The following is a 24,008-nucleotide window of genomic DNA, read 5'->3' as shown; positions in this document are numbered from 1 at the left end:
AACAGGAGCTCGAAGGGGGTGAAACCAGTTGAGGCCTGAGGGACTTTGCGGATCCCGAAGAGGACATACGGAAGCATGAGGTCCCAATCCCGCTTGTCCTCCGCCGCCACACGTCTGAGCATTTGTTTTTAGGGTCTGGTTAAATCTCTCCTACGAGTCCGTCCGTTTCGGGGGGGGGGGGGGGGGTAGACCGTGGTTCTCAACTGTTTCACCCGCAGCAGCCTGCAGAGATCCGCCATCAGCCGGGACATGAATGGAGTTCCCTGGTCAGTCAGGATCTCGGTGGGTAGGCCGACTCGGCTGGCCAGCAGAAACAGCTCCTGTGCGATGGATTTCGCCGTGACCTTCCGCAGGGGGACTGCTTCTGGGTAGCGGGTGATGTAGTCGACGATCACCAGGATGTGCTCATGTCCGCGGGCAGACTTTGGCAACGGCCCCGAATGGGTCAATTCCAGGACGGTTTTGGTCTTGGACCGGGGTACCACCAACAACTTCTTCTCCTCCCCCCTCCACTGGGCGACACAGTACAACAGGCCGTTCTCGATGACAAAATGTGGGAGAGGGTGGGGCCGTGGGAGGACGTCCTTCTCGTCGACGACTCGCACCTGAGTCCAACAGTGCTTGAGTCGGTAGGGATGAGGGAGGGGGACTCACCTTCTCTCCCACTGTCGGAGACGAGCATGGCGGGGTCCAGGTGGCTGCCTCGGCCTTCGACAGTTCCCCTTGGGGCTGGCAGGCTGAGTAGAGGCGGTGAGCAGCTTGGCGAAGCCGGGCCAATCCCTCCCGAGCAGTACGGCCACCGGCAGGTCCTTCACCAGGCCTACCTCCACCGGCCACCTTCACCTCTGCTTCGGGGGCTCCTGCTGGTACACGCTGGTGGACGATGCAGCCTGCCAGCCAGGCTCGCAGGGGTGATGGTGGGTCAGCGCTAGGCATGGGCTCAGCTCGCGGTGGGGGAACCGTCGGCCTGCTGATTGGTCGCGGGGTGCCTTCGAGCGGGCGTCGCTCCTGGACCACCCTCCGGGGGAATGGCGGCAGCCGGTCCCCTGCCCCGCTGTGATGGACAGCATCCGCCAGCTCGATCGCCTCCACAAGTTCCATAACGTTGCTCGGGTTCCTCATCCTGACGGCCTGACGGTGGGCGCGAGGTAGCGCGCGGAGGAGGCGATCGACCACCACTCGTTCCGCTACCTGTGTTGGGGTGGGGTCTCCCTCCAGCAACCAATGCTGGGCGATGCGGCCGAGTTCGGCTGCCTGGGCATGGGCTGGCACCCGGGGCTTGTACTCCCATTCGTGAAACTGCTGGGCGGCGCAGACAGGGGAGAGGCCGAGCCTCACCAGGATCTCTTGCTTGACTTCGGCATATTTGTCGGCGTCCGTCAAGGGGAGCGAGAAGTAAGCCCTTTGTGCTTCGCCGGTGAGGAGGGGTGCCAGCGCACGTGCCCATTCCTCCTCGGGCCATTCCTCACGGTGGGCGGTGTTCTCGAAGACCTGTAGGAAGGCCTCCACATCGTCATCGGCTGTCATCTTTGGTAACAGGCGGGTGGCTTGTGCCCGCGGTTCAGGTAGCGGAACGCGCTGGGCTACGGAGGCCCGGACGGCAGTGAGTTCATCCTCCGTCCTGCCCAGGCGAGTGGCGAGGTGTTCCACTATTTGCTGCAGGCGGATACTCACTTCCGCGAGGCGTTGCAAGACGTCTTCCATCGCGGGAACGCGCACGCCGCCTTCCGTGGTTCTGGTGCGACAAACAGGGAAAGAATGAGAAAAAAATTAGGAGTTGGGGCGGTGAACTTGTCGGTGATCCTTCACTAATCTGCCCGCATTCTCCACCACTGTCACGGGGTGAAGAATCACTCGACAAGGTTTTGTGAATATAATGCCCCGGAGGGGGGATTTATTTAAGGTGCAAAGTGCCTGGTGAAGTGAGGTGAGCCACTTCCTGATGGCTGGTGCTTCCCGTGTGTTCCTGTGCTCTTCGGTGCAAATCCAAAACGAAAGTGGGTGTCCAGATGTGCTCCAAGGTGAGTGGGCGGTCGGTCACTCGCTGCTTTCTGAGGAGAAACGAGAGAAGGATTAGACCAGTGTTTCATTCGGCTCAAGAGCGTCTTGTGAGTGCAGCGTGTGCTGCTTAAAAGTGCGCAGGCTGATGGGGAGCAGCTGTGACCGATCAGCCGGCGGTGAGGACGTGCAGGTGTTCTGTGTTGATTGCCAGGGCGACGCTGATTCCTCCGAGGACGCTCGTCACAATACAATGACTGCAAAAATAAAAGCACACAACAAAACGTCACTGGAGTGCTCTCTTTCCTCATTGAGTAGATAGCCATTTGCATATGTTCTGTTTGAGAGCTGTGGAATGTCATTGTATTTATTCCTCTACATGTTCAGTCATGTAATGCAGCTGTCTAGTGATGGCTTCCTAGAAGCTGAGCAGGAGTTTATAACAATTGCAGTCTCTCAGAGCTGTTCTATGGAATGATATTGCGGACTTTATTCAAAAGGAATTGCAAATTGTATTTGCAATTGCGTTTTCAATTTGTGGACGCATAAAATGTGACATAATCCAAACGCAAATGCAAATCGCGCATTACCGTTTTCATTTTCGATTAAGTGAACGCACAGTGTCTGCCAAATTTAAAATGGAAATGCAAAGTCTGTTTGCAATTGTGTTTCCCATATCTTACGAGCTATGAGCCTGTCATATTTAAATAGCAATATTAATTACTACATTTGTCTTTTCACTCTCTCTGCACTGTGCATGTAAATTGCCAAAACTCAAATGGAATCGCAATACCTTTTGCATTTGAATTTCCAACGTCTACACGGAAACCTGTCAATCAAGTGACGGGGTGGGGCCATTTTATTGGGCGTGTTTGCATTGGGAAGTGACGATCGTACTAAAATGTACCATGTTTTTACTAGGGTAAATATGAGTTAACGATAGTGTTTATAATTAAGCCACAGTAGCCACAAATGTACAGTTGTCTGAGACGTTATGAAATGTTCTTTAACATCATGAACCATAAAATGTAGTCAGTGTTCTGCTATTGTTTATTGTTTAGCAAACAACAATGATATTAGGCTGAAATTGTCACATGTTGAGTTGATTATACACTTTAATCTGAAATTTCTTCAATAAGAGAAGGCCAAACTAGGCTATATATATATATATATATATATATATATATATATATATATATATATATATATATATATATATATATATATATATATATATATATATATATATATGTATATATAAAAATTAAAATAAGAAAAATATTTTCTTCAGCGAAAACATCCAACCGCACACACCAAGCCAACACATAATAAACAATAATCCTTGGGTTTAGGGACAGGAGATCTTGCAGTTTTGAAAAATAAACATTCACTGAATAGCACATTATTCTCCTAACACCCACTTCTCCTTCCCACCGTTCCCTCCCACACTCTGCCACACTCTCCTGCCTCTCTCTTTGCTCTTTTCATTTTCCCTCAGTGCTCTCAGGAACCGTGAGTCCTTTTCTGTTCTCTGTCTCGTTGTGTCTCCTGTGCTCTCTCCATCTCAGCTCCCCCCCCCCCCCCCCCCCCTCTCTCTCCTTTGTCTTTCTTTTGTAGCCGCAGTGGAGCCCCTGTCTTCCTTGTCAGTAGTCTGTGTCTGCTGGCTGCTTTGGTGACAAAAAAGTCACAACAACAGCACATCCTGTTACAAGCAGGTGACAACAGAAAGAAGGAAGGAAGGAAAATGATAGTGAGAAATCTAAAACTAAGAAAAGAGACAGAAAAAGCAATAACACCTAGTAATTTATGCCTTAAAGATCACATCAATTGTTTAAAAAAAACAGCTGTGCTGTATGCTTATGCTTAGAGGAATCATTAATACATAATATTAAACTGTGTTTACTCTTATTAAAACTGAATGTATACAAATAGAACAATTATTTACATATGACAAAATACATCATATGTCCTTGCTTTGGCAAAATAAAGAATCATTTTATGGAAAGCATTCCTGGATTTTGTCTCATTAGGCTGATTATTCACTCTCGGTTTGGGGTGGTATGCTCACTTTGGAGCATCTAAATGTAGGTCCGGAATATAGTAAACTGAAATAATAAGCTCTGCAGCATTCTCACAAGGTGTCTGTGTGACTGAAACGTCCTTGACAGATTTGTCTGCTGTGAGGCCAGGATGAGCCACATTATGGACAGACACCTGTGCCTCCACTGGATATGCAGCTGCAATAGAAACAACAACACCACAGCCCACCTGTCATCCATAGCAGAGAGAGACAAATAAAGTGTGCTAGAGCGATAGAGAGAGAGAGAGAGAGGGAGGGAGAGAGAGAGAGAGAGGGGGGTGGATGGCGAGGCTATTTCTTTATCTTTCATTTGAAAAGCAGGCAGTAGCTGCACTAATTATGTTGATTCATGTGGTTTGCTCTCATAAAGCTTCTGTTGACAGCAAACATGCAAATGCCCCCTCATGTTTCTGTAATGCCGACATCAGACCTTATTGATGGAAAGCCCCTGGTGGATTTGTCCACTTATTAAACCTGGAGGGAGCACCTCCCACATACCCCGCTTATCTTAACTGCCAAGGGAAAACAATGCAGAATGATGCTTGAATGCTTGAAGACCGCCTATTTGAATTTTACTGGATTGTATTTACAAGAGGTTTTGCTGCACAGCAACATGGACCTCCCTTAATTGCAACTGATGATAAGCCACAAGTTAAGCTGTGTTTAAGCTCATTGTTACTGTAACTGCAGAGTAAAAATAAACCAGCTAAAGGTGTGATTTGTTTTTGTTTATCTGTTTTTCTGATCACACTAAAAAAAGAAAAAAATGTGTTTGTTGATATCTGGGAAAAGTTCACATACAATGCTACAATGAAGCAGTAAATTAACTGTTTTTACATTACCTAAAAAGCCTCAGCATCCACCTAAAAAGCTCTATGACCAAAGGAATATTAAAACAAGGATAAATAAACTAATGAATTTTCCATTTTCAATTTCACTCGTTCATGTTGCTTGTCCTCAATCTGGCAACCTATGGAGCTTTGAGTGCAGTACCCGTTTCAATTGCTAGCGGTCAATATTACATATGGCAACTTTATTTGTGAGATAAAGTTTGGAATAAGAAAAAAAAAGGCACACCGTAAAATATAAAGAAACAGTTTTTGAATTTGTACGTATGACCTACACCTAACCCCACCCCTAAATCTACTCATCCCTGGGGTCAAGACAAATCGTACAAATTCACACAAATTAGCCACCTCATAAAATATGTACGAATTGGCTGTGAAATAGCGCTGAGAAATCGGCTTCAATAGAAAAAAACTGGGATACAAGTCACTGAGGTTGATGATAGAACCTTAGCTAATAGATCCATATCTTAATAAATTTATTAAAGAGGCATTAAACATCTATGGAGGTCCATTTTCAGCCCATAAAAAAAGGAAAATAAAATAAAGCCAAATCAAAGTCAATTATGAGATATCAAGACAAGTATGAGATAAAGAAATTATGGCATAAAAGTTAAATCGTTATGTCATAATTATGAATTAGTATATATAATAGATATGACTTTTACCACCTAGTAACATAATTATGACATTATTAACGTTTAAGTCATAATGATTATGATAATGTTTTGTCATAATATTGATTTAAGTAATAATTTTTACTCATAATTTTTGAATGTTTATTTCCCCTCTCTCTCTCTCTCTCTCTCTCTCTCTCTCAAGCACGAGATGCAAGCATAAGATATTTGATGATCACTAGAGCAGATGAGCTCAGCAACTCATTTCAGAAAATATTATTTTCCAGGAAAAGGAGTGGGCTCTTGCACTAGCCTCCCTGTTGCTACAGCACACCATGTGTGCACTACGTCTTTGTGCCTGATAACTTGTGTGCCCAATTTGAAAGACAGTTTTCACAAGCTACATCCATCCCATATCGTCAAGGGAAATGGCAAACAGCAATTTGGTAAAGGGTGCTAATTTTGCCCATGTCACGCTCAGCAGGGGACAGCCAGTGTCCTCACTTGGACTCAAGGGTATGCATCTATAAGTGCGTACAGCATTTTAAAGCTCAAAGTTTCTTCACATAAAACCAGCATGAGACTTGTAACCGGATGTCAACAGGAAGCAGAGTGACACTAGCAACCATGCCTTATATCTCAGTTTAAAGAGCCTTGTCATACATGTCATGCTAACAACACCCACCCAGAGATTTAATGTTTAAAATATTTTATAACCTTTCAATAATTTCATATTGCACCAATCTGTCACCTCTGGCCTCTATAATGTACATGTGTCACACACTTTCTCTATAGCTCGGCAATGACATGTCAGTGCTTGGCCACAGGTAACAGGATGGAAGTCAAGAAATGAATCTCATCCTGTCAGAGGAAGAACTTGTCATCCAATACCTGCAGGTGTATAGGGGCTTCAGCCTCATGCCACACAAGTTCCTCTACCTAAACCCATACCCCTCACTGCCATCACCAATTTTTATTTCAATGTGTAATAGGAATTATAAGAGTGTCTGACAAAGAAGATAATTTGTTTTCAAAGGTTCAGTATATCTGAGTATTTGGCTCACACATATATTTTCTGAGCACTGATATTTAATAAAAAATGTAAAAAAATAAAATAAAAATTACAATTGCAAAAAAAAATGTTGCCATGAATCTGAACATGATGTCCAGGACCGCCTGTAAAAAAAACAGGCCCACAACATTAAATATCCAGCATTATATTTAACCCTGGACACGGGGTACATTTAAGGCCCCGGTATACTTCAAACTAAGTTCGTTTTCGTTCTTCGTTTGGGGGCAAAAAGAAGTTCAAAAAAGGCTGAGTGGTGTTATACTGTTTTCTAACATTCCGGCTGCTGGTCATTGAAATTGCTGGTCAGCTATTTGTTGGTCCGCTGTTTCGAACTGCTGAAATGAACTCAAAACAAACTACATTTCGACCTTTTTTTTTTTTTTTTTTTTTTTTGAAATTACGTAATCTCAGTACGTTCTTCAGTTTCGTTTGAAGTATATCGGGGCCTTTATCTCTTGTTTGTACTAAACCCATCTGGTGGGTTTGCTGCCAAAAGGCTATTTTTTTATTTAGTTTTTTTTTTTGTTTTATCTGAACATGGAAGCCTGTGCCATTATATATATACACTTTTTATTGTTGCATTTTTACAATCTTTTACTGGTATAAATATTTAATTTATTTTTTTACAGTGTGGAACTGTGGCAATAAACAGGCACCTGAACTTTAGCATTTCACAGACAAAACAAAAAGAGCAAGTTGTTTCACCTCAGCATCTCCCACGTCTGGTGCTTCATCTGCCTCCAAACTGGCTTGAGTCATGTCTGAAGGCTTTTGACCCATTGGTCTGAAATCTCATAGAACTTCTGAGGTTGAAAATAAGATTGCAGAGCAGGCTAGACAACACAAGGATTGCAGTAAAGCAAAACAGTTAAGACAGTTTCAAACATGCAACAGCTGTCACAGGGAAGCTGCAAGGCAAAAGTCACACTGGCTAACAAAAGCACTGTAACAAACAGGGTTGTGGTTCTTGAGATGCTCACTAGTGTTGTGTTGTTGTAGATTCAGATAAAACTAAAGGCTTTCTTAGTTGATATTGCAATTATATATTCATATTATATACTATACTGTTGATATTTACACTTGCAGCTTTATGATGTTGATATTTGCAGTCACAAATTGAATAAATTAGTTAATTAATTCTCAAGACACAGAACATTTTCCACTATTTTCTTAGCCAATAATTTTGAAAATGACAATATTTACACAAATTAAATAGATATTTATGTTACAATGATGTTCAAACAAATTTTATTAGATCTGTTTATTTTAACTATGACATTACAATAGCCTCATTCATTAATTCAATATCAGATTTCCTCAATATTTATACTAGATAAATAAATAATTAGCATGCTATGACATTGTGACATGACCTCACTGAACAGTACTTTCACTGGGTCAGTCTGACACAATGAAAATAGGTTATGAACAACACAGAGGTAAAATAATGGGAGAAATATGGACTGCAGGAATGGAAATACAGCTTTTTTTTCTTTCTTTCTTCTGTTATTTCTTTCTTTCTTTTATTAAGTTACTTAACTTATTTTTTTTTGTTGTTGTTGTTCGGGGAAGGGGGAGGGGGATTGTTGTTGCACATTTTGCTTATTCACTATTTATCTAGTTTTATTCTTATTGACTTGCTGTCAGTTTGTTATGCGCAATGAACAGCACATTTTTAAGATGTCGTGTCGACAGGTTCAGCAAGCAGGCAGTACCATAAGTTTTAGGGTGCTCAGTCAGTGACACTTCTGCTTATTCACAGATTGTGGCAGCTGGCTGTTTATATTGGGTTAACTGTTCCATCTGCGCTATGTTGTAGACTACATTTCAAGTAATATTTTAAGAACAAGAGAAGCTGCATAAAAAAAAACCATCATAAATAAGATAGTTAATAAATATCATTCTCATTTACATATCCGTCAATGTGGCACCACATCCCTATAAGTTTAAGGACATAAACTGAACAAACCTAAAAAAGTAAATGAGCTAAACAAGCAACATTTATAATGCTATGGTTTTGTTGCTGCATACCACTAACTATAGTGCTTTCTTGTTTGTTTGTTTTATTTTAATGTAAGTTATTGAAATATCATTCTGACAAATAATTTGAGATATTCTCATCTAATGTAATTAAGTAGATAAAAGTGTTAATTGCATGACTAGAAAATAGCTGCCTCAGGGTGTTGCCAAGACTAAATTTGGAGGTGGAACACAAGGGCAAAACGATGCATACCAATCAGACAAAAATAAATAAATAAATGACATTAGCATGATGTAATTTCAAGGTTCAGTTGATACTCATGACAAGCATCATGGTTATAGAATCTATATTTTATACAGAGAAGCAAATGTGTCCACAGCAGATTTGATCGGTTGTCTTTTTTTGATATAATTATCTAGACAGCCTACTGGAATTTTTTAGAGATGGAGGTATTTACCTGCTGTCATGGCAAAACCTTTAGCCAGGCCTGAGGATCCCTGGTCACTATATATATATATATATATATATATATATATACACACACACACACACACACACACACACACACACACACACACAATGTTTTCATTGTGGTGTGCTATTTTCATTGTTTTCATTGAGTTCTGCCTTGTTTTCGCTGAGTTGTGCTAATTGTATTGTGTTTTGGCTTGTTTCCATTGTGTTGTGCTAATTTAACTGTTGCTTGTTTCCATTGTGCTGTGCTAATTGTATTTTGTCGTGGCTTGTTTCAATTGTGTTGTGCTAATTTAATTGGGTTGTGGCTTGTTTCAGTTGTGTTGTGTTAATGTAATTGTTGTGCCTTTTTTCCCGTTGTGGTGTGCTAATTTCACTGTGTTGGCTTGTTTCCATTGTGTTATGCTAATTTTGTTATTAATTAGCGTTGTGCTGATTTCGCTGTGTTGAGTGTTGTGTTGTGCTGATTTCGCTGTGTTGTGGCTTGTTTCATAATATTTTGGCTTGTTTTCATTGTGGTGTGCTAATTTCATTGTGTTGCAGCTTGTTTTCATTGTGTCATGCTAATTTTGTGTTGTGGCTTGTTTTCGTTGAGTTGTGGCTTGTTTTCGTTGTGTTGTGCTAATTGCATTGTGTTTTGACTTATTTCCATTGTGTTGTGCTAGTTTCATTGTGTGTCTTGTTTCCAATGTGTTGTGCTAATTACACTGTGTTGTTGCTTATTTCAGTTATTATGTGGAGATTTCATTGCGTTTTGCACTACTGGGCCATCGTTATAGTTCCAATATGAAAAATCTAACACAACTAAGTTAACTGATGAAATCAGAAGACTTATTATATCATAAATTATGAGGAAACAATATTATCAGTTAAATCAGGGGTGCCAAACTCAATTCCTGGAGGGCCGGAGCCCTGCAGATGTTTTTTCCAACCCTGCTCCAGCACACATACCATGCAGTTTTCAAATAATCCTGAACAATTTGATTAGTTGGATCAGGTGAGTTTAATTAGAGTTGAATCTAAACTCTGCAGGGCTCCGGCCCTCAAGAAACTGAGTTTGATACCCCTGAGGTAAATGATCATTATATTAATTCAGAGACAGGCCAAAACAGGTGACAATAATTGATAATTGACTGCGGTCGTTGATGTTGCTTTCTGTAATGAATGGCAATTCAAAAGTTCAGTGATTCAATAGCATTTCTCAGTTAAAGGAAATATTTTGCCAAGTATATGATTGGCACATTTGCCACCATGGCAGCCTTATCAGCTGTCTAGACCAGTTATTTTCATCTGAGAAACCTACAGCAGAACATGCTGAATGTAATCCTGCAACTGACATGGACATGTCGTGGTTCAAAGGAGTTCAGATTGAGAAACAGGAGGCTTTCTGGTGCTTCCACGATTAAACAAGCTAACAAAAATAATCCTGTTAGCATCTCTGCTTCTCTCTGTGTGTATCTGATATGGGGCTCTGCTTTCGCTCGGTCTCACGCTCACTTTCTTTTTCACTTTCTGCCAGCCTAAGGCCTCTATTGGCTGTTGATATATGCCCAGCATTAGTGTGAATTACTCCTGCTGTTATCTGTTGTGTGTGCCAGGCTCCTACCTCTGTTAACACATTCATACTACCTCACAGATGCCCACCTCCACTGTATCAATTCATTTGTTTTGGATGAATCATCTTTATCTTGAGTGCATAGCTTATTAAATGGAGACTCACAGGACGAGGGCCATTTTCGTTGATGTATTGCTCTCTCAGACATCTCAGCCAAGAAAAAGCAGCCCCAGATTCAGGTAAGCACAAGGGAACCACTCAAAATCAGTGGCCATGTTTACTGTTTGGAATGCGGAAATCGTATTTAGTAGGCAAGATTTTTACAAAGCTCATCATTCTGAAAAGCGAGATGTGCTCTGATTGGCCAGCTATCCAGTGTGTTGTGACAAGACAAAAACAACGAGGTATTTGTTGCATCCAGTGCAGACATAATTACTGATTATAATGACTTATACTGTCTTTTTACGCATTGTGTTGTCCACCGCACTGTGTAAACATAAAACCATGTCTGCATTTGTGATCGGAGAAACAACAAACAACAAGCGCTACTCTACACTGCTCAAGACTCGTGTTTGAATCATCAGTGGCAAATTCTTTAAATATGTAAACGTACTTACAGACTGTGAATCAGAAGTGCCAGACTGTCCTTGCAAAGATGGAACTGCCCCACTTTATAGACACAGACACTGGCATTGTAGGCTACTGGTTCAGGAAACAGTCCTCGTCCTCCATAAAATGCTCTGCACACATCTGAATATTTGGGTTGAACTGTTCTGGAATGTTGTTGTAAATACAATTTAAACATGCAACTTTACCGATCTTCTTTATGCACCAAGAGCTTGTAACACTCCAAAGAGAAATGAAAAATTTAAATAACATCATATGCCTCCTTTAATACCATGTCCAAACCAGACTTGATGTGATTAATATTTTTATTGTGAATGGGTCAACTGAACATCCTATTCTAAAAACCATAAATAACATCCTTATAATCTTTAATATGACCTTATTCTAAAATTATTTCCTTCTGCTGACATCAATCTGATGTAAGAGTGGAGAAAATAGGTACAGTTCCCTTACACTATTATTGGCATCCTTGTTAAATATGAGCAAAGGGGCTGTGAAAATATCTTTGCATTTTTTATCCTTTTGATCTTTCATTCAAAGAATTCTCAAAATTCTAACGTATCATTAAAGTAAAACTACTGAAAGTGTGAGGAAAATTTCATGATGAAATAACAGTTTTTCTCCAATGCATGTTGGCCACAATTATTGGCCCCCTTAGAATTTTTTTTTGAATAAAATATATTTTATATTTTTAGCACACACGGGTGACTAGGAGCATGAAATTGTCCAGCCATGGCTCGCTGTTCCACAGGATTATAAATATGAGGAACATAAGTCCAAAAACCCCTTAATCATCCATCACAAGGAGTAAAATCAAAGACTATAGTTCTGATGTGCAGAACAAGATTGTTGAGCTTCAGGAAATAGAAAGAAAAAGAAAGAAAAAAGCAAAAGCATTGAAAATCCCCATTTCCACCATCAGGGCAATAATTGAGAAGTTTCAATCAACTGAAGATCTGCCTGAAAGAGGACGTGTATCTATACCGTCCTAATGCACAGCGAGGAGGAGAGTTTGAGTGGCCAAAGACTCTCCAAGGATCACAGCTGGAGAATTGCAGAGATTAGTTTAGACACGGGGTCAGAAAGCCAAAAAAAATGATAATAATCAAAGAGCCCTTAAATCACCACATGTTGTTCTGGAGGGTTTCAAGAAAAAATATCCTTGATCATCCAAAAACAGACTCCAGCATATTCAGTTGTCCGACATGACTGGAACATCAAATGGCTCTCACTTCTATTGTCAAGTGAAAAAAAAACAAAAAAAAAACAAAACAAAGCTTTTTGGCAGCAAACCCACCAGATTGATTTAGTACAAACAGGGATAAAAAAGTACCCCATGTCCAGGGTTAAATATACTTCTGGATCTTTAATGTTGTGGGCCTGTTTTACTAAACCTGACTACCTCCATTGATCTTATAATGGATCTTCAATCAGGACAATAATCCAAAACAAATATTAAAATTAACCCAAAATGGGTCACTGAGCACACAATGAAGCTTCTGCCATGGCCATCCCAGTCCTCTGACCTGAACCCTATAGTTAATGAGTGGGGTAAACTGAAGAGAAGAAACACCGACATGGAGCTGTGAATCTGAAGGATCTGGAGAGATTCTGCATGAAGGAATGGTCTCTGATCTCATATCAGGTGTTCTCCAAACTCTTCAGGCATTCTAGGAGAAAACTCAGAGCTGTTATCTTGGGAAAAGGATGTTGCAACAATTGGGTGCCAATAATATTGCCACATAAACTAGAGGAAACATTTATTTCACAATGAGACCCCCCCCCCCCCACCCAAATTTAGAATTTTGTGATTTTTTTGAATGAAAGATCAAAAGTATAAACAATGCAGATGAGTTTTCACAGCTGCCTTTGCTCATATTTACCAAGGGTGCCAATAATAGTGGAGGGCACTGTAGATATGCTTCAATAGAATAACCATTTATCTATCTAAAGGTTCTTCATCAATTTATATATATTTTTTTCATGTAACTATTGATTCCGATAAATAACTGATTTTTAAGTGAATAAAATGGAATCTTTCAGCTACAGTGCAGAAATGATGTGCAATTTTTCAAGTGACTATAAGTCACATTTAAAAAGAAAAATGCATGTTAACATAGAAAACAGAAACACTCATTCACAACAAACAGCTACAGAAAAAGATTCCTTAAAGTTCCTACCTGTCCTCCCAGCTGTGCTTCTGAGTAAGTTAAAGTATATTTATAAAAATTTCAAGATCAGGCACATAGTTTGTGCAAATCAATGAAGGATGCATTTAATGAAATGATTTTTAAAGTTAAATGTAATCTGCAAAATTAAAGCATACAGTATTTGCAAGACAGCAATTTACATAAGCACATAATTTTCCAGATAACCATCAAGGAAACAACTAATTTGTAAAGAACAAATGGCAGAGCAAGTGTCAAGGTTAGTGTTTAGCTGTCTTGCACAGGTTGACTGAAGGAGGTGAAAGACAAGGCTGGACTGAGTTTTGTGAAAGAGAAGAGTTTCTTCATGGGCATATTTGACTACATGGACATTGTCGGTTGCCATGGAACTTCAGGTCAAGAACAAATGTATTGATCGTTTGAAACGAGTGAGCAGAACAAGAGGAAAACAAGCACATAAAGACAGTCAGGCACGTGCACACATAGATATCAAAGGGGGTTTGAGCACCTGTCCTTTTTCTTCCTCGAGAGAAAGTGCCCTTTTTTATGGGGATTTTTTATTCTTTTTTTTCTAAATAAATATATGTATATATGTGTGCATGTTTCTGTTTGCGCACAGCTTTCCTCGTCAAACAAATAAAAAATCTAAATATCTGGTCTAGTCTGGAAATGTTGAGACTCTGTTGAGTTCTGATGCCTTTCTCCCTCTGCGTCTCCATGCAGCACAGCAGTGTCACTCATTGATCAGCTGCACATCACAGTAACAAACAAGCAAAGAGCCGCATTAGTGAAGCCCTCCCTCTCTTTCTGTTTGTCTTGCTGTGGAGGTGAGTGGTGATGAACAAAAGACTAAGCTACCTGTGCCTCACATTTACAGCTAATTATCCTATCCATAACTCATGAGAGCTGCCAAGTTAGCTAAAGTTTAGTTTAATTTCAAGTATCAGTATTTAACATTTTATGTTACAAATATCAAAACAGTATTAATGCATGTGTAAATGCAGGTTAAATACATTCATGTTCTGCATTAAACAGAGTGTAAATACATCTACTATAAATCCCCATTCTAATGCAGCTTCTGTGTTTCCTATGCATTACAAAGATGAATTTAGTCAATACTGATTTTGGAATGGTATCCGCCCAAATGAGTTATGAATTGAATAATTCTAATTGATTGATTCAACTGAAGAATTTTACGGAAAAAAAAATCTATTTTAACTTATTGGAAAAGAGTAATTTCAACCAGCATATCAGCATGACACCCCTAATATACTTAACGTTTTGTTTAGATTTTTTTTACATTTTTATAAATATGAGAAGTGCCCTTTTTTTTTCCACTTGTGCCCCTGCCCGGGGGCGACGACTGGTGATACATGCATGTAAAGCTGAAAGACGATTGCTTTAATTTCTTCCTCCTACCTCTTGTTTGTCTGATTGGACTTGTGTTTTTGATGGCTTGACTATCAAAATGCAACCAAGCATTTCCCAGCATTCCTTGGATATTTGAGCTGACAACAACCTTGTTTTGACCTTTCTAATCAGGTTTTATCAACAGCCACAGCACATCAGTGATATACTCCCTACTCACTTCTGTCTCTCTCTCTCTTCTCAGGCCAGTGGGGAAAAGCAGCAGACTGAGGCATGTTGACACAATTTTGATTAAAATGCATTTCGGAGACTACACAGCGCAGATGAAAAGCCTTTATTAATGGGGCAATAAAAATGATTAGCCATTAAATAGGACACGGTTAATAAAATGGTCTTGTAAATAAGACAAGAGACAAGGTACAGCTTCTCTACACTATGGATGCCAGATTGTCAATTAGTATTACACTTGGTATTTCTTTGTTTTCACTTTGATATTTAATATTGTTATTGTTCAAAGCAAATACATGTAAGCTACATTGTATAAATAGGTACAGAAAATAGATAAATGGATGGATGCCTTCCGTTTACTGAAAATTATTGTTCTTCAAGTAGTCTCAATACTCTTTAGTGCTTGGATGTTTCTCTTTAAAACACAGAAATGTTTATAGCGTTTTAGGCTCATGTTGAGAGGATTTTGAGTCTCAACCATGTGTGACATGTTGTCTCCTGGGGAAAGAGCAAAAAAACAAAAACAGGCCTCCCACAGGAGGTTTTTCTACAAAGAGGGCTACATCCCCCTAATGCTGTAAAAATCTCAATTTAAATTGCATTGATGGGTTTTTGGATATTTTCAAACAGCTTAGCTGGCTTTGAATATAGGAACTATGACCTACAGTTGTAAATACCAGATCAGGACAACATTGGGATCTGTGTGATGGTTATTAAAGACAGAGGAGAGGATGGGAAGCACAATTATATAAGTGTCTTATTAAGCAATACTGTCATTCATTTACCCCCATGTTGTTACAAAACCTGCATTACTTTTTTCTTTTCTCGTGCAGAACACAAAATAAGATATTTTAAAGAATGTTGGCAACCAAATAATCTTGGTGACCATTGAGAAAAAGTAATTTGTTCTCTAAGAAAGAAATTCCTACTTGCCTGTCCTACTTGACTGTTTCTAGGTTTATTTAATCATTATATATAAAACATCATATTGAGACATTGAATTCAGAACTCTGTAAAAATATATTGCATACCACATACACCACAGACAACATTAGAATCAATCAGATTACTGCACAAATCAAACAGAATTACATCACTTACTGACAAACCCAAACACAACAACAGAGTAAAATGCTATGCTATGTGGCCCTAAAGAGAGAGTACAGTATGGCGGAGTATCTGTACACGGTGTCAGATAAGAAGCTGAGAAGCACATTGACCAGATATAGACTCAGCGGACACAAGTTGTGGGTAGTAACGAGTTACATTTACTTCGTTACATTTACTTGAGTAATTTTTTGGGGTAACTAATACTTTTCGGAGTATATTTAAAGATGGGTACTTTTACTCTTACTTGAGTAATTTTTTTGGGGAAAAATCTGTACTTTTACTTCGTTACTGTGGGCGACACTCCTCTCGTTACTTTATCTTAATGCAATAAATGTTATAAATGCTTCAGTTTATTCCAAACGTGCCGTCTACTTTTCTCTGGACAATGAGCGATGCCCATTGGCGAATGATTCATTCTTTTGAGTGAATTCTGTTCAAAGGCTTGATCAAACCAATTGGCAAACGAGTGAATTGGTTCATGAATCTGTTTGAATGATTCGTTCACTTCCCTGCCTCACGCCCTGAGCATATGAAGCGGTTCACTCAGAGTTGGACGTTTAAGAACATCAGCAGCGTTGAAAACGTGGCTATGGAACTGCACTGAAAGCAAATCTGCAAAGGCTATTATTTGCTTGCGATGGAGATCCCTAGATGAACACCGCGTGAATGCAGTTGAATGCAGCTTCCAAAAGACAAAAAATAGCAGATTAAGATTTTATTAATATTAATACAATCACACCGGTGCGAGTACGTTCAGCAAGTCATATCATCAGCTGCTAAATTCAGATCTGTGATCGCTTGGTGGCACTGAGCCAGAGATAGATTAGTTTTTACAGTGCTGCGCATTATAACCAATCACACACGATTCTGTTGAGCTTTTGAATGCAATGGCCAATCAGAGGCGTTCCGATGAGTCATCACTAAAATCCCGCTGCTTCCTTCACTCGTTCGCTGACTGAATATCTCTTTCTGGTGAATTCTCTCGTCAGAAACAACAAAGTGCAGATGTGTGTACGAATCTATAATTAAGATATTGATTTCACAGTGATAACAGTTTCAGTGATTTTAATGGGAGTTTCTGAGAGTGATTGAACTCTAGACTGTCAGTGAAAATGATCTTTAATAATGTAAATGTTATTTGCTCTCTTTCTGAACAATGAAAGATTAGTAGCAATTTTTATATCACATTAACTTTCAATGTTAAATTCACACTTAATATAAAGTCAGTCGTATTAAAAATATCTTATGGCATGATACCTATATCTGTTACTTAAGTAACAGGGTTTTTATAATAAATTACATAAATTGGAGTAAAGGCTGATGAAATATATACATTTATACACACACATATATTACATACATTTTATCTATATATCTAAAAAAAAATAGGCTCAGTATATATGACCCAAATTAACTAGTAACTGACTACTTGAGTAGATTTTTTATCCAATACTCTTATACTCTTACTCAAGTAACTATTCAGACTAGTACTTTTACTTTAACTTGAGTAAATATTTCTAGAATTACTTTTACTTTTACTTGAGTACAGTTTTTGGGTACTCTACCCACCTCTGCAAGTTGACGATAGAGACGGGCAGACACAGAAAAACATGGCTGCCCCCGGAGCAGAGATTGTGTTCACACTGTGATCTAAATCAGATGGAAACAGAACTGCACTTCCTAACAGAATGCTCCAAATACACAGACGTACAGACACTGTACTATGATAAAATATAGCAGATCCATCAAACATTTAAAATCTTTCAAACCAGGAAAAAATGCCATATCTGTTAGGAGAACACAAGAGCTGCTGTGTGTTTGCTGCTCAATATGTGTCTGCCTGTCACCATAGAAGAGAAAACAATAAATCTACCCTGATCTGATGTTTCTAGCACATGTAGATTATATTTTGCCATATTACTGTATTATATTATTTAGGTATATATTTTGTTTCTGTAAATCTGTCTAATCCCTTATCTTATAAAAAAATTCTAGTTTATATACTTGAATTATTTATTCATTTTGCACTATTTGCTTAATACTTTTTATATTATTATTTATTTTCTGTTAATACATATGTGCATTATTTGTAAGCAGCCCAGCTCCAATTGTCAGACACAAGACGGGAACACAGAGGTAGGTAAACGTGTAGCGGTATTTATTGTGACAAAGAGGTTTCAGACACAGGTGAAGTAACAAGAATAGTCTTGACACGAAGAAGGTTGGAACTTAGCTCTGGTTGTGATGGAGGTAGATGACAGAATCGGAAGGCGGCACAGAGGAACTGACGACGAAGGAACAACGGGTATCCAGGGGAGCAACAATGATAGCGAGGGTTCAGGTAAGTACATGTGGGTCAATGCTAGATCAGACGAGGAGTGAGGGGAAGTGATGGTCCTTATATGAGAGCCTGGTGATGATGGACAGCTGTTCAGAATTCTGGTGATTGTGAACGAGTAGGCGTGGCATGTGGAGAGGTTGTAGGCTGTGACTCCGTGACAGTACCCCCTCCTCCACGGGCGGCTCCCAACAGCCGGACGGGATGTTGACGACGGGGTCTGCCACGACCCCGAGGAGCTGGACGATCTGGGTGTTCCTGATGGAATTGGGTAAGTAGGGTAGGGTCCAGGATGTCGTTGCGGTTCACCCAGCATCGTTCCTCTGGGCCGTAGTCTTCCCAGTCCACGAGGTATTCCAGCTGTGGACCGCATCGCTGGAGTCGAGGATGGCCCATACCCGGTAGATGTTTTGAGTCTCATCGATGGCAGGAGGAGGAGGTACCACATCATCACCAGACTCTGTGGAGGGAGGAGACAAAGGGTCAGTGTGAGGTTTCAGTAATGAGACATGGAATGAAGGTGAGATACGGTAGTGAGCAGGGAGGTTGAGTCTGTAGAACTTCGTTCAGCTGCCTCTCGATAGTAAATGGACCAATATACCGGGGACTCAGCTTACGGGGACCAGGGGAAGAGAGGTGGCTGATAGCCCAGGACACATTGAAACGGGGTGAGCCCAGTGGTAGTTTGACTGAGTGAATTTTGTGCGTATTCAGCCCAGGGTAGGTATTGGCTCCAGCTGTCCTGGTTCTGGTGGCAATACAGTCTCAGGAATCTCCCGACTTCCTGGATCTTACGCTCAGTCTGGCAGTTGGTTTGAGGATGGTATCCGGAGGAGAGACTGATGGACACCCCTAGGAGACGGAAGAAGGCGTTCCAGACGCGTGAGATGAAATGGGGACCTCTTTCCGAGACAATGTCCTGTGGGAGTCCGAAGTGGCAGAAAACTTGATGGAAGAGTGCTTCTGCCGTCTGTAGAGCAGTAGGTAGACCCTTGAGGGGAATGGGTTTGCAAGATTTAGAGAATCGGTCAACCACGACCAGGACGCTAGTGTAACCTTGGGATGGAGGAAGATTGTTCATAAAGTCTACTCCAATGTGCATCCAGGGTCGCTCGGGGATGGGTAGAGGCACGAGTTTCCCTTCTGGTAGCTTCCTAGGGGTGTCAGCAATGGCACAGACTGAGCACCCCTTGCACATATCGAGAGATGTCCCGAGCCATGGAGGGCCACCAGTAGCGTTGTTTCAGGAGCGAGAGGGTCCTTCTCCTGCCTGGGTGTCCAGAGCCCGGGGATGTATGAGTTAACCCTCTGGAGTCTAAGGGTATTTTTGGGGCCTGGGGAAGTTTTGTCATGCCCTGACATTTGTGCTTTTTTCAGTTTCTTATAAATATCTAAATGGGTAAAGTCTAATCTCAGTGTAATCAGCACATACTGGGCTATAATAATATGTGAGCAGCATGTATGTACATGATTGTGTTTTTGAGAAATAAAATGTTATGCATGGTTAGTGAAAAACAAAATTTTTTAAAACACTTGAATAAGGCAAAAAAACACATAAAGAACAATGGTTCCCGGGATTTTTGAGAACTGGAGATTGTAGCCTAGAATTTTTCTTTCTAAATTATGTGAAAATAATCTTGTTTACTCACTTACATAAAACAATATATTGATTTAAATTTTCTAAGACACTATTTGTTGGTAAAAGTCATATGCGAGTAGGCGTCAACTACCATGAATATCATTGTGATTTACACCTGAGAAGACAAAGGCCTGCATAATGAGCCTCTCAGTCAGATGTGTGTCACTGAGAGGGAAGAGTTACAAGAAAGAATGCGAGGACAAAATAAATCTATATAATTTTATGTTTGTAGTTTATTTAGAATATAATTAATTATCCCACAACACAATTTAATATCCACTTGGGGGAGCAGTTAAACAGTTTATTAGGAACAATCAAAGCTGACTTTCAAACTAATTTTTTGCACCATTACTCAAGTCACGCAATCCTTCAGAAATCCTTTTAACAATCTTATTTTCTACCACAAAAAAAAAAATATTGTTATTATTATTATTATTATTACCATTATTATTATTATTATTATTAATGTTGAAAAGAGCTGAGAATATTTTTTCAGGTTTTTTAGGGGGGATAAATTAAAAGAACACCATTTTTTGTTACATTTGTTACAGTTACATTTATTTGTTACATTTATATTATTTACATCAAGCTTTTGAATGGTATAGTATTGTATAATGTTATTGAAACTTCATAATATTTCACTTGATTATACATTTAGTCAGGAATTATAGTTTGGAAAAAAGTCTAACTAGTAAAATGTTTACACGTTATTTGAAAACTAGTACAAGTATATAAATAAATAAAGAGAGACTTACTCATGTTTATGATCTCTGCTGAATAAAGTGCTTCATTCTTTTTTTTCTGAGGAAATCCATTTCTCAAATCCTCAACCACATCACATCTTTTTGGGGTGAATTATGTCTTATTCCTCTCATCGCGAAGCCAACAGTAAAATAAAAAGAACTTGAAGAACAGTTTCGCTGCTTTTTCTTCTGTGTGGGCGTATTCAAGCCGCGCGCTTCAGTTTGAATCTGAATAGCGCGTTCAGCGCGGGGGAGTGGTCACATTAGATATAATGAAGGGAGACATGAAAAACGGACATCGCGTTGTTTTCATGAAGATTACTTTATCACAGAATATCTGTTTTCGGTGGCTTGTTTAGTTTAAAAGTAGACATGTCAAGTTTTCTATAGATATCTCTCTCATGTCTCTTCGTTGAGTATTCACGGAGTTACAGTTCATTTTAATGACGTGTTTGTAAATGAAGATCAGCGCAGAAAAAGGCTGCAGACAGCACACCTTGTTTGTTATCTTTATTTTATAAGTGCACAAAGTTTTGTTGTTATTATGTCTGTATCCAAAAAAAAGTAGACCCTTTACAGATTCGATTGATGTATTGCTCTTATCTGTACGATTAAAACTGAAAGTGTAATTTAAGTTATTTTCTGGGTTATCAGGAGAAAATGACTCATAACACGTATCCGCGTTAATCGACTCCAGAGGGTTAAGATTCAAGAGGGGCTAGCGATGGGTTGGGGGAATGTAGAGACACCCCTCTGGATCTCTCGGCGGAGCTGGGTTTTGTAGATTCTCATTAGTAATCTGTTGGTTGATGGTCCACTGAATCGGGTTAACAAGCATGGCTGGAGGGAGAATGGGTTCAGGAACGGATGGTTCAGGATCGGCTTGGTAAGGCGAGAAAGGGCATCCGCTCTACCGTTCTTGTCACCTGATCTATAGTGACCTGGAAATTAAATTGGGTGAAGAAGAGAGCCCATCGAGCCTGGCGATGATTCAAGTGTTTGGCTTCTCTGAGATACTCAAGATTGTGATGATCTGTAATGACTTGGAAAGGTTGCTTGGCTCCCTCCAGCCAGTGTCTCCATTCCTCGAGAGCTGATTTTATGGCTAGGAGCTCCCGGTTTCCCATGTCGTAATTCTGCTCCACCGGGGATAACTTTTTTGAATAGAAGGCACATGGATGGAGCCGTGGGGGGTCACCCTGCCGCTGAGAGAGGACCGCTCCGATCCCAGTTGCTGAGGCGTCAACCTCCACTATGAAGGGTAGATCTGGATTGGGGTGAACCAGGACCGGAGCCGATAGGAAGGCCTGTTGCAGTAGGGAGAGGGGCACTAAGCATACTGTACTGGTTAATGAAGCATCGGTAGAAATTGGCAAATCCCAAGAAGCGTTGAAGTTCTTTCACGGTGTTGGGTAATGGCCACTGCTGGATGATTTCCACCTTCTTCTGGTCCATCTTGATACCATGTTGGTTGATGATGTAGCCCAAGAATTGGACGGTGGAGGTATGGAACTCACACTTCTCTAATTTTAGAAACAGTTGATGTTCTCGTAGTTTTTGAAGGATTTGGAGTAGATGCTTCTCATGTTCTTTCATGTTACTGGAGTATATCAGTATATCGTCTATATAGATGATGACAAAGCGATTCAGGTACTCACGGAAGATCTCATTCGTATAGTTCTGGAAGACGGATGGAGAGTTGGACGGGCCATACGGCATAACCCTATATTCGTAGTGTCCTGACGGGGTTATGAAGGCAGTCTTCCATTCATCGCCTCTTCTAATGAGGATGAGATCGTAGGCACTTCGGAGATCGAGCTTAGAGAAGACACCTCGTAGATGTTCCAGAGCTGCTGGGACCAGAGGAAGGGGATAACTGAATTTCACTGTTTGGGAGTTCAGGTGATGGTAGTCACGGCCTCAAGCCTCCATCCTTTTTGACCACGAAGAAGAAACTCGAAGCGGCAGGGGATGTAGGTGGACGAATGAATCCCTGATGCAGGGCCTCCTGAACGTACTCCTCCATGGCCTTCTGTTCCGCGATGGACAGAGGGTAGATCCGACCCTTTGGGAGGGTCGCTCCGGGCAGGAGGTCGATGGCACAGTCCCATGGCCGATGAGGTGGTAGACGTGTAGCCAACCGCTTGCTGAATACATCCTGGAACGCCCGGTATGCTGGTGGGATTTCCACTATCACATTAGTCGCCGGGCTCTCCACAGAGGTGGACAGGACAGGAAGATGATCAGGAGTTGCGGGAGATTTCGGTTGGGGCTTTCTTGGGCGATTAATACGCTTCTCAAAACATTCATCACTCCATTTGAGAATCTCACCGGTTGCCCATTGGATATGTGGCTGGTGGGCATTTAACCAGGGGCGTCTCAGGATGATGTCCGCGGTTGACTCCTCCAGCACCATGAACGTGATTTCCTCCATATGCAGGCTGCCAATGCGGAGGAATAGTGTGGGGGAGTAATGGCGGACACGACCTCTACTCAGCGGCTTTCTTTGGATGGCGAGTATTCTCAGGTCGACTGGGCATTTCTTCTGACGAACATTTAATTAATTCTTGGAGGATTTGGGTGCTAATGAAGTTCCCAGCCGACCCAGAGTCGATGAGGGCTTGCGCTGAGTATTCATGTGGGAGGCGTATAAACGTTGTGACACTCTGATAGTCTTCTGAATAAGATTCTCAAGTCCCATGGTATCGTCGTAGACGACTATTAGCTGCTGAACCTTCCTTCGCAGACCATGACGAAAAGCAGTTATCAAAGCAGTTTCGTTCCAACCACTCGTTGAAGCCAGAGTGCGAAATCGGAGAGCATACATGCTTACGGACTCCTATCCTTGATGAATATGATATAACTGATCATGGACGGACAGTTCAGCGGTATGATGACCAAAAACATCTTTCATGTGAGCAAAGAAGGTGGAGAGTGAAGTCGTTACCGGAGCATTTGTTTCCCAGAGGGGTTGAGCCCATTGTAGTGCTCATCCAGAGAGAAGCGAGATGAAGAATGCAACGCGACCGCGTTCATTCTGGAACAGGTGAGTGTTGGCCTCAATGTCGAGCGAGCACTGAAGCAAAAACCCGCTGCAATCCTCCGCCACGCCGCTGTATGTCGCTGGTCCGGCCACGGGACTGGCAGAGTCAGCTGATGAAGTAG

Source organism: Carassius carassius, chromosome 3 (genome assembly GCF_963082965.1).
Source record: "Carassius carassius chromosome 3, fCarCar2.1, whole genome shotgun sequence".
Taxonomy (NCBI): domain Eukaryota; kingdom Metazoa; phylum Chordata; class Actinopteri; order Cypriniformes; family Cyprinidae; genus Carassius; species Carassius carassius.
This window is presented reverse-complemented; position numbering follows the sequence as displayed.